Genomic DNA, 16,879 nt, shown 5'->3' with positions numbered 1-16,879 from the left:
TCATATGTCAAGACACACAAAGAAACCGAAATTCCGTTTCCTCCATCCCACGGTGACGAGACATACAAGTAGGCGACACAAAACAAAAACAAGAAGGCACAAACCATAAATAATAAATAATAAATAATAAATAAAATAAAATGAGCGATGAATAAATAATAGACCAATAACCCATTAAATAAGAGGGGCAAAACCGAGCCAGTGTGCACACAGCAGACAGCAAGAACAGGACGCTACGCTGAAAGGGGGAGCGAGTTCAGGATCCTAACAGCCTGGAGTACGAAGCTGTTGGAGAGTCTGGTGGTGCGGGAGCGCAGGCTCCTGTACCGCTTTCCAGAGGGCAGAAGTTCAAACAAAGAGTGAGCGGGGTGACTCACATCACTCACAATCTTGGTCGCCTTGCGGGTGAGATGGGAGGTGTAAATGTCCTTCAAGGAGGGGAGAGAAGCACCAATAGTCTTACTAGCCGTTTTCACTATGCGCTGCAGGGCCTTCAAGTCGTAGTCAGTGCAGCTGCCACCCCAGACAGCAATACAGCTGGAGAGGACGCTCTCAATGGTGCCGCGGTAAAAAGTAGTCATGACGGCCGGAGGAGCCCCCGCTCGCCTGAGTTTCCGAAGGAAGTACAGGCGGCGCTGGGCCTTCTTCGCCAGCGATGCGGTGTTGGTGGACCAGGAGAGATGGGGGGGAGAACTGACCGGATGTGCTCCATGACAAGCCGCTCAAAGCACTTCATGATGATGGGCGTAAGTGCCACGGGGCGGTAGTCATTGAAGCAGGACGGAGCAGGCTTCTTCGGCACAGGTACGATGGTGGCAGCCTTGAAACACGACGGGACGATGGCCTGCTGCAGGGAAGTGTTAAAGATGTCCGTGAAGACACCCGTCAGCTCACCAGCGCAGTCCTTCAGCGCTCGACCCGGGATGTTGTCCGGGCCCGCCGCCTTACGGATGTCGATAGCGGCAAGCGTCCTCCTCACGCTGTCGGCGGAGAGGCACAGGGGCAGCTCGTGGGAAGGGGGAGTGGCCTTCAGCGGGCAAGTGCTGTTCTGAGCGTCGAAGCGAGCAAAGAAGCGGTTGAGGTCATTGAGCAGACGGACGTCGCCTTCACAGCTCTGCGGCGCGGGCTTGTAGTCCGTGATGGTCTGAATGCCCTGCCAAAGGCTCCGTGCGTCCCTGCTGTCCTTGAAGTGGGCGGTAATTTTGCCCGAGAACGCCCTCTTCGCTTCTTTGATGCCCCGGGACAGGTCGGCCCTCGCAGTCCTCAAGCCAGCCTCATCCCCCGCCCTGAAGGCTTTGTCCCTGGCCCTCAGCAGCCTGAAGACAGCCCCTGTCAGCCATGGCTTCCGGTTAGCCCGAGTGACGACGGATATCGAGTGTGTCACATCATCAATGCACTTCCTGATGTAGGAGGAAACAGAGTCAGTATACTCCTCAATGTTGTGTGATGTGGTGGTGGCGAGGCTCTCCGCACTTCAGATGCCCTCCCCCCCCACTTGTCATCGGCTGGGAAGATTGCCATGTTGTGAGTCGTGTCTATGTTGCGGGCCCGTGTGTGTGTTATCTATGTTAGTCTTTGTGTACCAGTTCGTTATAAATGATGGAATAAAATGGTGCATGAAAATTGGGTGCTAGACAATGGTTTATCAGATTTGCACTGTTAAAGGTAAAAATTTGAAATTATAGAATCATCTGAGGGTTGTGGGCAGAAACTGGTCCAACGGGGAGAGTGCCCAGCCCTCATAAAAAAAATATATATATGAGAACAGGAGAGAACAGACATTATTGAATTGGATAAAATTAAATTGTGATTGCAGATGTTAAATTTAGGAGGAATTACTGATTGGTTATGACATAAGACTATACAAAGATTTGAATCAATTAGAGTTAAAAAAACAACAAATAAAAACGACATTGCAAGGTGGCACTTTTTATTAAAAGAACACCAAGTAAAGTATTAAGTAGGGGGCATTCATGATTGGGATTAAATTAAGGATAAAATTAGGTCAATAATTGGAAATCAATGGTGCTCTACACAAAAAGGCTAGAATTTTAATGAGGAAATATTTGGAGTACTGTGTGGGTCCACATATGTCAGGGTCCTAGTTTATTTGGTTTTGATTGTAGGTTGGGTTTATTTTGTTTATTGTTAAGGTTTTCTTTGTATTCTTGGGTTAGGGTTCAGGTGTTCCTGTCATGTCTGTCTCGTCCCCAGTTTTGTGATGTGTATAGGTTGTCATCGTTTCTGTGTGTCTGTGTGCTCGCCCCTCCCTTCCTGTGTGCCCTTGATTAGTGTAATCACACTCACCTGCCTCTTGTTGCCTGTGTTGTATTTAAGTTCTGTTTATGTGCCACTCGAGGTCGGAGCATTGTGGACAATGCATGTGTCACTGCCATGAGGTTGTTTGGTTCCTGTCTTGTGTATCACGTTCTTGTCGGCCAGTCCTGTTAGTTTTGTTGTTTAGTCACGTCAGTTTGCCGAGTCCGTCTTTTGAGTTTGCTACAATAAACCCTGGTCCAAGCTGCACTTGGTCGCCCTGCTCCATTTCTACACCCCGATCGTGACAGTTCCTTGTTATTCTCTTATCCCCTGCATTGTAAATGTCTTCTTTATGCAGATAGGTTAACAGGCTAGAAATTTAGTGAATACTACATGGGATAACAAGAGGTTACGGTAATGAAGGGGTGCAGCTGAGGGCAGTTGCCAGCTGAGCGTCCTCTGACACGGCACGTGACAGTTTGATTGGTAATCTGGCATTTGTTTGTTTTTAAAGATATATTTAACAGTTTATCTCGGTGCAGTTATTATAGTTATATAGCAATTTTGAAAGACTTAAAATTAAAAGCAAAATTACATTTTAATTCTGACATATGCCAGCTAACATGAGGATGGAAAATAAATACATAAATAAATACTGGCTGAAATGTAGCATGTGTTGTAAATTGGGCAATGAGACATTCACTTTCAAGCACTATCCTTTAGCGCTGCTGACAACAATAACTTATGAGGTGGTAAATTAAGGAGGAGTGTCATATTTGGAACACAGGCGCTGTATGACCTATAGATTGAACAATAACATTTGCCGAAAATACAACCATGTTGGTAGAATGTTGAATTACATTACAGTTTATTACAAAGGATTTTGGAACTTAATTTGATGATAAACACTAGAAGTAAAAAAAAAAAAAAAAAAAAACGAGCAATGTAGAAGTGACGTGTGAAGTAAGAGATGGGAAGAGTAAAATAAATTATTTACGTGAGACCCGTTTATGATCGAAGGAACAAGGAATCAAAGATTGGAATCAGGATGAAGGAAAAATGCGGGTTGAATATTTGAATTTGACTGTTGGAAACTATTATTGAAAAATTGTGTAACAACTTTGAAGAAAGAGGATTTTAGCCATGTTAATGGGTAGGGTGGATGGATTACACAAAAAAAAAATAAAAAGCATTTGATAAGGGCGGCTTGATAGTAAGATGATGAGTGTGCGCGACCGATAGGATACAAAATGTTAATAAGAGGATTTGGGGGTAATAAACAAATGCTACACAGGAAGACTGATAACACGAAGATAGTTCTATAAAATTTGTGTCCCAGTGTGTTCTGCCCTAGCGCGTGGCACGATTCCTGAACTGAGTCTTTTTAATCCACTGGCTGTCTCAAAATCAACAGAGAACTGTCCCTGGTCATGAGGCCCCTTTGACCTTTGGGAGAACAACAGGAACTATTATCATGCTTGAAGGGGGCAAGCACAGCTCTTCACAGGACAAGAGCCATACAGTTTGTGGAATAAACACAGTTGCAGATCCTAAAAAAAAAAAAAAGGGACTAAAAACTTTGCAGTTTCGCTGTACGGGCCGTGTGCACTTAGACTTGCATGGCTTAATCTTTGAGACAAGCATATTTTGGCCAGTTGAGATTTCCAAGCCCCACTTCTAACATTCTTTCCCATAACTTCATACGGTGCCTGATCAACATAACACCTCTGTAGCTACTGCAGTTCTGCGCATCGCCGTGGTCTGAAATAAAAAAATAGGAACCAGCACCTTTCTTCAGGAATCTTCTCGCTTTTTAAGGAATCTCCCCTGCCATCTCTCCTTGATAGTTCCATGCTGCCACTGGAATGTCATCTGGGCCAATTGCCTTTCCACTCTTCATCTTGACAAATGTCTGGGTATGAATTTGATCTATGCTTATTTTTCTCACTCATTGGCGGCACCACAGAGGGACTTGAAGTGGTGCCACAGAGGGACGTGGTGTGCCAACAGAGGGACCGTGGTGGTATCAACGGTATTGGTGACCTCAATGAAACTGAGGTCAACAGAGGGAGTGAAGTTAAAGTTATAAGTCCCAATGATCGTCACACACACATCTGGGTGTGGTGAAATTTGTCCTCTGCATTTAACCCATCCCCGTGTGATTTTGATCCATCCCCTGGGGGAGAGGGGAGCAGTGAGCAGCAGCGGTGCCGCGCTCGGGAATCATTTGGTGATCTAACCCCCCAATTCCAACCCTTAATGCTGAGTGCCAAGCAGGGAGGCAATGGGTCCCATTTTTTATAGTCTTTGGTATGACCCGGCCGGGGTTTGAACCCACAACCTTCCAGTCTCAGGGCGGACACTCTACCACTAGGCCACTGAGAAGGAATGGGGTTGAAATACAAAAAGTCCTGCCTAGCTACAAAAACAGTTATGCTCAAACCTCATTGAATAAAGTACATAAGCAGACAAGTACCGTAATTTTCGGACTAAAAGTCGCTCCGGAATATAGGTCGCATTAGCCATAAAATGCACAATAATGTGAAAAAACATATATACGTAAGTCGCGCCGGAGTATAAGTCGCATTTTGGGGGGAAATTTATTCGACAAAATCCAACACCAAGAACAGTCATGAACGAGCAACAACAGGCTAAACCAGTGGTTCCCAAACTTTTGCAGGCTGGCGCCCCCTTTGGCTCCCCAGTGAATTCCTAGCGCCCCCCCACCCCCAAGGCACATATGGAAACAAACACCTCTTTCTTGATATTTGGTTTGCTGCAATTTGAAAAGAGAAAGGTTAAACATAAATGTGTATTTCACAAATAAAACCCAATTTAGTATTTAGTAAACCAATTTATTTTTTAGCAGTTTTAACTGCCTGGTTAGTTAGCCTGTCGCCACATATTAGCTTTGCGGGCTCGACTGGGGAAACATGTCACGTGACCGGGACGAGTGTCTTGACCTGAATTAATTGATCGTCGATAAAAAAAAAAAATTCTGTGCGGCTTGGCGGCCCGGTACCAAGTGACCCACGGACCGGTACCGGTCCGCGGCCCGGTGGTTGGGGACCACTGCCCTAACCAGCTCAACACAACACAACGCGTTCTGGCGAGTCCCCAATTTCATGTTGACTTGAACTCAAGATGATGTTGACCGCCAGAATGCGGTTTTTATTATAAGATAAAATTCTGAACATTACAAGCTTGAAATTACAAACCTGAGCTTTTGCTTTTGTAGTCTATGCTGTCGGATCTGACTGGGCCAGAGCGGCGTGTTGTGTACAAATCGACTGCCGCCCCCCTACCGCCCCCCTACCGCCCCTTTCTTCCTCACCGCCCCCCCAGATCTTGGGGCGGTGCCGCCCACTTTGGGAACCACTGGGCTAAACGATAGGTATGCTAACGTGACATAAACACAAACGAAGAGCTGAGAACGGGCCTGACGTAACATTCAGAGTTATTGAAAAAAACTATTACATAAATAACACGTTTATAAAACCATCTGTGTCACTCCAATTCATTAAATCCATCGATCGTCCTTTGTCAACAATGGGTGCGCGCCGCTGACGGCGCTTGCACTTCAAAATATTCCACAGGCCCATATAACGATATATGAATTAGATATTATTTATTATTTCGATTTCTTTGTGTGTCTTGGCCTGTGAAGAAATTGACAATAAAGCAGACTTTGACTTTGATATCAAATAACTATTATATAAGCAATAATATTATCAAACCATCTGTGCACTCTAAATCATTAAATCCATCGATCAAATTCCTCGTCCTTTGTCAACAACGCCGCGCGTGCGCCCTGACGTCAGCCTCGTCGTTATTCCACAGATCTAGTATATAACTATATTGTAGCGTTAACAAAGTACAAGGAAAGACGTGGGTTTGGTAAACGGCTCTTAATTTAACAAAACAAACTTCCAGGCGTGTGGCGGCGTGGACTTCCAGCCACGGAGGTCGAAGAGAGATCCATAGAATAGGACCGGGCGTGCGTAAAACCCATGACCGAGCCCCATCCACTGTCCCCGGACAGCCACCCGGCCCCCGACTTCTGTCCACGGAGGTGAAAGAGAGCTCCGTAGAGCAGGACCGGGCGTGCGTAAAAGCCACAATAGTTTTTCAAACCTTCTTTGTCACTCCAAATCCTTAAATCCTTCAAACTCTTCGTCCTCCGTGTCACTTAGAAACAAAGCCGCTAATGATGCCGGTACTCCGTGGGGCCCTTCGTCATCTTTGTCATCCCGTGATCAATCTTTGTCCTTTTTGTAAACAACCGCCGCGCCGCGCTGCGCTGCGGACGTCACTTGAAATTCAAATTACAGTAATCCCTTGCTACATCGCGGTTCGTTTATCGCGGTTTCACTTTTTTTTAATTTCTTTTTTTGGGAAAATTTTTGAAAAATTTCACATATAAGTCGCTCCTCATTATAAGTCGCCCCCCCCACCCAAACTATGAAAAAAAACCGCGACTTATAGTCCGAAAATTACGGTATATTCACATATTAAATCAATAAAATAAACATTTTAAGCATATAATTATACCTGCACACCAAACCAATAAAGAAGACATAACTAGACATTTTTATATGTGGTGATGACATAGGTTTTTATAACTTCATGATCTGATATGTATTTTTGTGCACTTTGAAATAACAAATGTTTGTTGCTATATTGCCTGAATAGCATAACGACCCTTAAGGAACTGTTTAATGCATGCCTGATGTTATTCTAATTCATGGACACGGCCCAAGGTGTCTAAGAATGTTTTGTACTTGATTATATCTTATGTTTTGATTAATGCTTGATGTGACGTCGTATTTTGCCTATTGCTAGACAAGAGCCTTGGATTACTATTGAATGTTCTGGACAGAAAGAAAATGTTTTGACTAATAATGAAAAATACGGTCGGAAGCATAATTAAACTAAGAATGTGACAATGCAAACAAGTACATGGAGTGTCAAAAGAACAAACAAACAAATGCAGGGTAAGTGGTGAGTAAGAACTTTGCATAGTCAGGGAACATTAACGAATTGATGATGTCACACACAAAACTTCACATAAGTCCGTACAAAACGACAAAAGTGGAAGGATGATGAATGGACGAGGTGCAAGAATGGAGGAGAATGTTGACAGGAAGGTCACTTGGAGATAAAACCAGCAGGTGCCAGAGGGAGACAGCCACGAACCCGGCCAAAGATGATCGCCAAGGCCAAAAGACGAAAAGGAAAATAACAGCCCCCACACACATCGAATCTCCCATAATCAGCACCCAACCCCACGAAACCAGCTCTCACCGAGCCAGCACCCACTCCCATGGAATCAAACTCTCCTGGGAACTTGCCCTACCCCAAAGACTCATCACCCATCAAACTCGGCCCACACCGGCATGTGCAACTGAATATAAGCTGACCAAAGAACCTTGAACGTTGCCTTTTCTGAATGGAGACTTTATGCTCTTGAGCATGGTCGCACGAAAGGCCCAGCGCTGTATTGTACTTTCCTGAAAACAGAGCTTTCTTAACAAGAATTGTGATTGAACTTAACCAACCTGTGTAAGTCTAATTTTGTTTCAGTGTCTCAGTTTTTTCCTTACATTGCAAAAGAAAATGAACATGCAGGGAGTAAATTGGATCACAGGTGATTGGCTCTGGCTTTTGCCATGAGGCACGGATAGTGCGCTTCCTAAATTGTGAACCAAATCCAACAAGTGTATAAAAATAAAATTATGAGAGTCTTGTTGGTCCACGGGGGCGCATCAGCCGGCCAACACAGCGAGAGCAGAGCAAAGCCGTAACACGTTTACACTTTAAAATGTTTAAAAAGTCCAATAGTGTTTAAAAGTACAATAAAGCGTTTAAATTCAAGATTCAAGAATTTTTATTCGCCATGTTTGGGCGTGCCAAACAAAGAATTTGACTTCGGTACATCACAGCCTCTGTTCAACATTTAGGTGACTAACAACACTCAGGACATGTGAAAAATGACATCCCCTGATCTTAAACTCCCAGGAGGGCAAGGAAAAACTCAAAACTCCAACTAGGGGAAATGACAAACCTTGAGAAGAGACCACAGATGGGAGGATCCCTCTTCCAGGATGACCAGGCTGCAATGGATGCAGAGAGGACACAGTACAAATAGTGTAGACAATTCAAAAAGGGTGTGGGGAGCAGGATGTTATTGCACAGCAGTGACTCTGAGACTCTAAGAGTGGTGTGAGTTCATCAGAGCAACAGCCTGGGGGAAGAAGCTGTCTCTGTGTCTGCTGGTTTTGGCGTACAGAGCTCTATAAAGCCGTCCGGAGGGGAGCAGTTCAAACAGACTGCAACCTGGGTGAGAGGGGTCTGTAGAGATGTTACTTGCATGTTTCCTGGTCCTGGACAGGTACAAGTCTTGGATAGATGGGAGGTTGATCCCAATTATCTTTTCTGCAGTCCTGATTGTCCGTTGCAGTCTTCGCTTGTCTTGTTTGGAGGCCGATCCAAACTAGATAGTGATGGAGGTGCAGAGGACAGACTGGATGATGGCAGTGTAGAAGGTCTTCAGCAGCTCCCGCGGCAGGTTGAACTTCTTGAGCTGTCTCAGGAAGTACAGCCTCTGCTGGACCTTCTTCCGGAGTCTATGTGACCGGTCCATTTCAGGTCCCGAGATATTATATATGAAATTATTAAAGTCTTGTGCAGGGGAAGGTCAGTCAGCCAGCACTGCAAGAGCAGAGCGGAGCCGTGACACGTTTGCACTTTAAAATGTTTAAAAAATGTTGAAAAATACAATAAAGTGTTTAAAAAATAAAATTAAAAGAGTCTTGTGCGGATGCCCTCGCGCTGGGCCGTGGGGGAGCGTCAGCCGGCCAGCACGGCAAGGGCAGATCCGTGACACGTTTACACTTTAAAATGTTTAAAAAGTGTTTACAAATACAATAGTGTTTAAAAGTACAATAAAGTGTTTAAAAATAAATGTATAAAAGTCTTGTGCGGATGCCCTCGCGCTGGGCCACGGCGTGCGTCAGCCGGCCAGCACGGCAACAGCAGTGCAGAGCCATGACACATACATATATGGTAGTTTTTTTGTGAATATTAGTGAAGCATTTAAGAATGTTTCTAAAAGTCAGTTTAACTTTAAAATGTTTAAAGTGTGTTTAAAAATACAAGTGTTTAAAAATAAAATAAGAAAAGTCTTGTGCGGATATCGTACAAATATTGACTCTACATTGTGGATTTTTACCTATCACGAGGGGTCTTGGAACCAATTATAAGCAATAAACGAGGGCTCACTGTACGTACGTGTGGGAGCAAGTTGGAAAAGAGCCGCTACGTTGTCCGTCTCATCTTTTATTTTATTGCAAACAAAATATCACACTGCCCGCTCTCTACCATCCAGGATCAGGTTCATTGTCTTTTTTTGCATTTCCTTTGCAGAGAACAAACACACATTGTCACACACACACATAATGCATGTCATGCACATCGACATGACTGACAGCTGCTTGTCCCGACTCCACGATGGACTTGTGCCGATGGACTAAATTTTGACGGAAGCACATGATGAAACACACGATTGCGCAGGATCTGATCTATTTTGAAGTCTTGTAGTTTGCCATGAACGACGAAAAAGTTTTGTAGTTTGACTTTGGCATTTACCGTATTTTTTGGACTAAAAGTCGCTCCGGAATACAGGTCGCATTAGCCATAAAATGCACAATAATGTGAAAAAAAACATATAAGTCGCTCCGAAGTATAAGTCGCATTTTGGGGGAAATTTATTCGACAAAATCCAACACCAAGAACAGACATGAACGAGCAACAACAGGCCAAACGATAGGTATGCTAACGTGACATAAACACAAACGAAGAGCTGAGAACAGGCCTGACGTAACATTCAAAGTTATTCAAATAACTATTACATAAAGAACACGTTCATAAAACCATCTGTGTCACTCCAATTCATTAAATCCATCGATCGTCCTTTATGTCAACAATGCGGCCGGGTGCGCGCCGCTGACGGCGCTTGCACTTCAAAATATTCCACAGGCCCATATAACGATATATAAATTATATATCAAATAACTATTATATAAGCAATAATATCAAACCATCTGTGTCACTCCAAATCATTAAATCCATCGATCAAATTCCTTGTTCTTTGTCAACAACACAGCGCGTGCGCCCTGACGTCAGCCTCGTTGTTATTCCACAGATCTAGTATATAACCCGGCCGAGTGCGCGGATCGGTTGGCACTTTTTAAATTTCGTTGTACATGTGACAATGACAATAAAGATCTATTCTATTCTATTCTATAACTATATACAAAGTTAACAAAGTACAAGGAAAGACGTGGGTTTCGTAAACGGCTCTTTATTTAACAAAACAAGAGTTCAACAAGCCTTAGACTTAGACTTAGACAGAACTTTATTGTCATTTTGTCAACACTAGGTGTGTACAAAACGAAATTTCGTTGCATACGGCTTTCAACAATGTAGTGGTATTTCGGCTGGTTAAAAAGTGACATTCTATATAAAAATATGAAATAAGATAATTATAAAGTACAAAGTGCAGCAGTGATAAAGTATGTAAACAGTGCAGGAGACAAAAGCAGTATTTACAAGTGTGCAGAGGAATGCTACGTTTGAATGTTCAACAGTCTGACGACAGCAGGGAAAAAACTATTGCAGAACCTGGTGGACCTGCAGCGGATGCTGCGAAACCTCTTCCCAGAGGGCAGCAGGGAGAACAGTCCATGGTGGGGGTGTGATGGGTCACTGATAATATTACGGGCTCGGGACACGCAGCGCTGGGATGACAAGTCCTGAATGGAAGGAAGAGGAGCCCCGATGATCCTCTCTGCTGTCCTCACCACTCTCCTCAGGTTCTTCCAATCGGAGGCGCTGCAACCTCCACACCACACCGAGAGACAGCTTGTCAGAATGCTCTCTATGGTGCTTCGGTAGAACGTCCTCATGATGGGTGGGGGCAGGTGGGCTCTCCTCATCCTCCGCAGGAAGTACAAGCGCTTCTGTGCCCTCTTGACCAGTGTTGTGGTGTTCACAGTCCAGGTGAGGTCGTCTGTGATGTGGACTCCCAGGAATTTAGTGCTGCTGACCACCTCCACAGCTGAGCTGTTGATGATCAGTGGAGCGTGGTGAGGCTGGTTCTTCCTGAAGTCGACGATGATCTCCTTCGTCTTCTCCACATTCAGGATCAGGCTATTTTCTCTGCACCAGCCCACCAACTGCTCCACCTCCTCTCTGTAGTCCAGGTCGTTGTTGTCCCTGATGAGGCCCACCACCGTTGTGTCGTCTGCAAACTTCACGATGTGATTGGTGGTGAACCTGGGGGCGCAGTCGTGTGTCATCAGGGTGAACAGCAGGGGGCTCAGGACGCAGCCCTGAGGGGAGCCTGTGCCGAGGGTGATGACATCTGAGGTGTTCTGTCCGACCCGGACTGACTGAGGTCTGTTGGTGAGGAAGTCTAGCAGCCAGTTCCGAAGGGGGGTGCTGAAGCCCAGGTGTTCCAGTTTTTCCACCAGATGTTGTGGAATGATGGTGTTAAACGCTGAGCTGAAGTCCAGGAACAGCAACCGCACGTGGGTGTTCCTCTCCTCCAGGTGAGCCAGGCTCAGGTGAAGAACGGAGGAGATGGCATCCTCAGCCAACAACAACTGTAACGATAAAAACATATACAAGTTGCTACACGAAATAAAATATATCAAATAACTATAACATAAATAGTTCACCGCCACACGGCCCTAAGCACCGGCGTGGACTTCCAGGCGTGTGGCGGCGTGGACTTCCATCCCCGGAGGTGGCACTTCCAGACACGGAGGTGGAAGAGAGCAACCCGGCCGAGTGCCGGCCCACGACTTCCATCCACGGAGGTGAAAGAGAGCTCTGTAGAGTAGGACCGGGCGTGCGTAAAAGCCATGTCCGAGCCCCATCCGCCGTCCCCGGACAGCCACCCGGCCGAGCGCCGGCCCCCGACTTCCATCCAAAAAGAGAGCTCCGTAGAGTAGGACCGGGCATGCGTAAAAGCCATAATAGTTTTTCAAACCTTCTGTGTCACTCCAAATCATTAAATCCTTCAAACTCTTCATCCTCCGTGTCACTTACAAACAAAGCCGCTAATGATGCCGGTAGTACGTGGGGCCTTTCGTCAGCTTCGTCATCCCGTGATCGAAACTTTGTCTTTCATGTAAACAACCGCCGTGCCGCTGACGTCACTTGAAATTCAAATTACAGTAATCCCTTGCTACATCGCGGTTCCACTTTTATTTTATTTTTTTTAATTTTGAAAATTTGTGAAAAAATTCACATATAAGTCGCTCCTCAGTATAAATCGCCCCCCCACCCAAACTACGGAAAAAAAACACGATTTATAGTCCGAAAAATACGGTATGTGTGTAGGCCACTGTCCTGGACCTGACACAAATGAAAACAGCCTTGAGACAAATGGCTTGACACTATATATTGAATATACTGAATGATGACACAAATGTCTAAATGTATCTGTTGTTTATTGAATACAAGAGTAACAATAATCAGCATTCCATCTATAAAATGTAAGTAATGTTACAGTCCAGAAAATGATAAACGTACAGTGGAACCACAAATTTCACAAATTTAATTTGTTCCATGAAGGGGTTCTCATACCAAAAGGCTTGCAAACCAAGGTAAAGAATAGAAATGCAATTAATTGGTTGCCGCTGCAAAATGATGTTGGTTGTACCTGATTTTGATAATTGTGTGAGCTCAGTGGCCTAGTGGTAGAGTGTCCGCCCTGAGACTGGAAGGTTGTGGGTTCAAACCCCGGCCGGGTCATACCAAAGACTATAAAAATGGGACCCATTACCTCCTTGCTTGGCACTCAGCATTAAGGGTTGGAATTGGGGGGTTAGATCACCAACTGATTCCCGAGCGCGGCACCGCTGCTGCTCACTGCTCCCCTCTCCCCCAGGGGATGGATTAAAATCACACGGGGATGGGTTAAATGCAGAGGACAAATTTCACCACACCCAGGTGTGTGTGTGACGATCATTGGGACTTTAATCTTTAATCTTTAATCTTTAATCTTAAAAAGTAGATTCTGTGCAATATACAAACAGGTAAAAATACATAGTTGTACTAGGTTCATCTTGTTTTTTCTTTTTCAATTACTTCACTGGTTCTTCTATATCAAACAATTTGTTTTAGGTTCATTTACCTGACATGTTTCGGCGGGTTCTTCCGCCTTCATCAGAGTGTCACTGATGTGATTGTGACGCGTCTATCAGCTGATGGATGAAGGCGTGGCTCACCTGTCAGATTTGACAGATGAGCCACGCCCTCTGCTGTCCGTTCACCTCTCCAAAATGCTGTTCCAGGTTATAGAGAGCATGTAGGCTCCCTCGTCCCTGTTGATGGTCCTCGGGCCCCGCTTGCGGATCTCAATGGCCTCCCTGATCCAACGCTGATGTTTGTTGTCTTCAGTGCGGATGACTCTGGCCTTTTTCCAGTCCATGATGTGGTTTTCTCTTTTACAGTGGTCGGTGATGGCTGACTTGTAGTGTTCCTGTTCTGCTTGTAGTTTTATTGCTCGTTTGTCTTGTTGCTGTCTCCTTCTCACATTCCTTCTTGTGTTCCGTTTTTCTTGTGATGAAGTTCCTCCCTGTCTCCCCGATATATGATTTATTGCATGATTTGCATGGAATCTCGTATATGGAATTGCATTTATTTTCCGGATTGTCTTTTGGGTGGACCAGTATCTGACGGAGTGTTGTATGTGGTTTGATAGGCGTGCTTATGTTGTATTTTATCATGGCTCTTTTGATGCGTTCCGTAATGCCTCTTACATACGGCAACGTCACCATTCCGCTGGGTTCTTGTTTCCGTGTTTGTTTCTTTCTTTTCTCCTGTGTTTTGTATTTTTTGTTTTTTACCTGTTCTGCACCTTTGGGCCCATTGTGGATACTGACATTTTTTGAGTGCGTGTTGTATGTATTTTTCTTCCTGTGTTATGTCTTCCGGATCCGTGATTATTGTTGTGCGTTCGTATAGTGTTCTGACTACTGACAGTTTGTGTATAGTGGGATGTTCTGATGTCCAGAGGAGGTATTGGTCGGTGTGTGTGGGTTTTCTGTGTACTTTTGTTTTTATGTCACCGTTGTCTGTGTGGTGTATGTTAATGTCTAAAAAAGCTATGGATCGATCTGTTTCTTCTTCATGAGTGAATTTGATGTTACCGGTGGTGTCTATGGTGTTGAGATGGTCTGTGAGGTGTTGTGTGTCCTGTTTTTGTTTTTTCCAGTATGTCGTCAACGTAACGTTTCCATAGCGTGGGTTTGTATGTGTCCAGGGCTGTTAAGAGTGCCTTCTGTTCTAAATCTTCCATAAAGAAATTGCACATGATGGCAGAAAGAGGGTCTCCCATGGGGAATCCCTCTTTTTGCCTGTATATTGTGTTTCTGTATTGAAAGTATGTGGAGGTGGCTATGAAATGAAGTAGTTGGGTGATGTCTTGTGCTGTTAGATTTGTGCGTTTCTTGAGTGTCCTGTCTGCTGATAGTCTGTCATGTACTATGTGTATAGTGGGCTGTGTGGGCGTTTTTGTGAAGAGTGAAATGACGTCGTGTGATATGAGCATTTCATCTTTCTGTACTTTTATGTGTGTGAGTTCTGTAGCAAGTTGTTTTGAGTTTTTGCAGTGTTGATCCGTGTGTCCTAGTAGTGGTTTTATTATTTCTGTGAGTGCTTTCGAAAGGTTGTATGTGACTGACCCTATGCTGTCTACAATGGGGCGGAGAGGTGTACCTGGTTTATGGATTTTTGGTGTGCCATAAATTCTGGGGATGATGTTTGCTGTGGGTATTAGGTGATTGTATGCCTGTTTGTCTATTTTATTTTCCATGAGTAGTGGTTTGAGTAATGCTTTGAGTTTATTTTTCTTGTCTTCTGTTGGGTCTTTTTTTATTACTTCGTAGGTATCGTCCTGTAGTAACTGTTGCATTGATTCTTCGTAAGTGTCCGTGTCCATAATCACTGTTGTTCTGCCTTTGTCTGCCGGGAGGATTGTAATGTCTTTATTTTTTGCTAGTGTGATCATTGCGTTTGTTTCCTGTTTTGTAATATTACTGGGTGGTGATTTAGCCGTTTTTAATATACCTGCAACTTCATTGCGTAGTGCTGCTTTTTGTCCTGGGTTATGTATTCTTTCGCATGCTAACTCCGTGGCTAAAATGAAATCATCGTAAGGTATGTTTTTGGGTGTGATCGCGTAGTTGAGTCCTTTTGCTAATATGCTGCGTTCTGCCTGGGTGAGTTCGTGGCGTGACATGTTGTGAATCCATTTTTCGTTGATGTGTGTGTGGTCCGGTTGTGCCTTTTTTTGTGCAATGAGTCTGTCCAATTTCCCGATGTGTCGGTTTTTTATCTAAATGTTCGTGTAGTGTTGTATCCGTGTCATTGTCCAGGGCATACCGGTGTTTGAATTGTTCCGTCCGTCGCTGTAGTTCATCGTTGATATTGTTGAGTTTGTTGTTTGTGCAGCGTATCCTTTCTTTGGCCAGAGCCATCCGCACTCTCCTTATAATCCTTTCCGCATTCCTGGTCGGAATTGGGTTCTTGATTGTCAGGCTGGCCGGCGTTACTTCTTCATCCCGGCAGCGTAAATTGAACCTCAGGTGGTTCCTGTAGCGAGCTCGTTTTTTCGTCAGCTTTTCGAGGAGGCGAAATTCTTTGACGCAGTTCTCTCCATAACTTCTTCGTAATAGTTGTACTAGGTTCATCTTGTTTTTTCTTTTTCAATTACTTCACTGGTTCTTCTATATCAAACAATTTGTTTTAGGTTCATCTACCTGACATGTTTCGGCGGGTTCTTCCGCCTTCATCAGAGTGTCACTGATGTGATTGTGACGCGTCTTTATCAGCTGATGGATGAAGGCGTGGCTCACCTGTCAGATTTGACAGATGAGCCACGCCCTCTGCGTGGAAAAAGGCCAGAGTCATCCGCACTGAAGACAACAAACATCAGCGTTGGATCAGGGAGGCCATTGAGATCCGCAAGCGGGGCCCGAGGACCATCAACAGGGACGAGGGAGCCTACATGCTCTCTATAGAGGCTTTGCAGCTGACGTCATCAAGCTACCCACATTAGCTTGGCGGCCATCTTGGCGGTCAACTTTTCAGTGCCGGTCAACGACTCACACACGCTTTCTTGTTATACGTATCTGCTGCTATTTGAGCTTAAAAATGCCGGATACCTGCTGTGCTGTTGGATGTAGCAATAGACGAGGCGATAAACCAAATATTAGCTTCTATAGATTTCCGGCGAACATGAAAAAACGTGATAAATGGATCGCGGATATTCGTCGTGAACGATGGAAACCTACGATTTACACAAGGATATGCAATGAGGACTTCATATCAGGTATGTAAACAAACTATTCACCCCTGATTTGTTTCACAAAATGTGAAATAATACAATATGGGATGATACAAATATGATTGTTGAAAATGCTGGGTGCATTTTTAGAAAGGCAGCAAGAGCAGCAAGGCAGGGAATGGGATGATTTCTTCAGTTCACCCCCCCGTTTTTATTTTGTGTTTATTTTTTCATGATGCTTCATCTGATTGGCTTGAAAAC

General features: G+C 44.5%; 1 long non-coding RNA gene across 1 annotated transcript; it reads left to right on the top strand.

The window, feature by feature from the left end:
* Positions 1-1,185: 1,185 nt before the first annotated feature.
* Positions 1,186-7,625, top strand: LOC119125169. The gene is made up of 3 exons (XR_005098446.1): positions 1,186-1,196; positions 2,930-2,932; positions 7,375-7,625. It is a non-coding gene; the product is annotated as an uncharacterized LOC119125169 (long non-coding RNA).
* Positions 7,626-16,879: the final 9,254 nt, after the last annotated feature.

This window comes from Syngnathus acus, chromosome 1, assembly GCF_901709675.1.
Source record: "Syngnathus acus chromosome 1, fSynAcu1.2, whole genome shotgun sequence".
NCBI classification, from domain to species: domain Eukaryota; kingdom Metazoa; phylum Chordata; class Actinopteri; order Syngnathiformes; family Syngnathidae; genus Syngnathus; species Syngnathus acus.
This window is presented reverse-complemented; position numbering and strand designations above follow the sequence as displayed.